Genomic DNA, 1,882 nt, shown 5'->3' with positions numbered 1-1,882 from the left:
ATGGTTACATTTATGGTTATATAAATTCAATATGTAAGCTACCTTAAATGAAGTTTAGAACAGACAATATAAAAAGTGCTACAAGTTTTGAGCTTATAAATTTTAGATCTGCAACTACTTGCCTATTAGGTCTTAAATTATTCTGCCTTTTGATTCATAAATAGTGATTATAACAACAGCAAAATCTAGTCACATTGAAAACCGTTCTTCCCTTCACTGATAGTTGGAATATAACAGCACTACCACTAAGTTCTTTGATTTGACTAAGGAGGAATTAAGTAAGCCAAAGTAGTACTTGAATTTTCCAGGATAGTAATCTTACATTAAACATACAGTAACATTTAGCCTTTATGTGGACATATAACAATCAGTATACAATTTAAAGTACATTAATATTTGTAAAAATGACTGAAATTTTGCTGGTAGTAAAAAAAAATATTGCTTCTACACTAGGGCACATAAGTGTCCACCCTTAATTCAAAATTTAGGTAAAAACTTTTAAGGACTGCTTCCACATGTAAGCACTGTAGAGTTTATAAGCAGTCATTATGTTTAAATTTCATAACTCTGGTCAGTTTCAAAAAAGGTTTGGTTATGGCTCAATCAGTAAAGAATCCACCTGCAATGTGGGAGACCTGGGTTGGGAAGTTCCCTTGGAGGAGGGCATGGCAACCCACTCCAGTATTCTTGCCTGGAGAATCCCTATGGACAGAGGAGCCTGGTGGGCTGCAGTCCATAGGGTTGTAAAGAGTCCAACATGACTGAGTGACTAAGTACAGCACAGCACAGGAACTTAGTAGGTTCTCTAGTGGTTTGTTACTTTGATGTTTTCAAGTGAAACTGAAATTGTTAGTCACTCAGGCTCCTCTGTCCCTGGAATTCTCCAGACAAGAATATTGGAACGGGTTGCCATTTCCTTCTCCAGGGGATCCTCCCAACCCAGGGATGAAACCTGTATCTCCTGCATTACAGGCAGACTTTTTACCAACTGAGCTGGTTCAGGAAAGATCAATTTCCTAAAGGATGTCAGAGCAATACGATTATGCCCAAAGAATAAAAAATAGGAAATTTTTAAATTTGGGAAATGGTTTCTTATTTTTCTGTATATAACACAAATTCACAGATTTTAAAAGTATGTACAGTTAAAAGATGTGTTCTTTTTAAATGCTATATAGAGTGCAGACTAAATACTACTTTTTAACTGTTAATCAGAAAGTAAATATTTCATAAATAATTTTTTATATCTAAGATAAAATTTATTCTGTGCATGCTCTTATAAGATGAAAGTTAACTATTTTATATAACAAAATAGTCATTTTTAAATTGTACTCTTAAAAAAATTAATATAGAACTGAGATCAACATTAATAACAGTAGTTTTTTATAATATCAGTCCTTAAAAAGAGAGTAGTAAAAGAAAGATTTGGTTTCTATACAGTCAAAAAAATTAGCCTGATTAAACCTTAAAATAATAATAATTCATTTTAATCCATGCATTATATATATTACACTACTTCTCCCTTTAAACGGTTCCTTTAGTTTATTGAATTAAATAAAAGCAAATAATTTTTGTGATTATACAATCTAAACTTGTTATGAGTTAAATGGTAACGAATACCTGAGGAAGATTTTGAAGCATTCTTCCCTAAGAATAACAAAATTATTAGAGATAATTCTTTCAAATAACTTTTTTTAAAAAAGAAAATAAACATATTCAAAGAATTATAAATTAGTAAACTATCTTTAGAGCTGATTCCAAACATTCTTCCCTTGAGAATTAACTTTCTGCAATGAAGACAGAATCTATTTTATCTTAATTTGAAATCTGACAGTTAGTGGCTGGGTGGGGGGGGGGTGTTTGGAACCACAACAAAGCTCCGAGG

This window comes from Bison bison, unplaced genomic scaffold, assembly GCF_000754665.1.
Source record: "Bison bison bison isolate TAMUID 2011002044 unplaced genomic scaffold, Bison_UMD1.0 scf7180017864035, whole genome shotgun sequence".
Lineage (NCBI taxonomy): Eukaryota > Metazoa > Chordata > Mammalia > Artiodactyla > Bovidae > Bison > Bison bison.
This window is presented reverse-complemented; position numbering follows the sequence as displayed.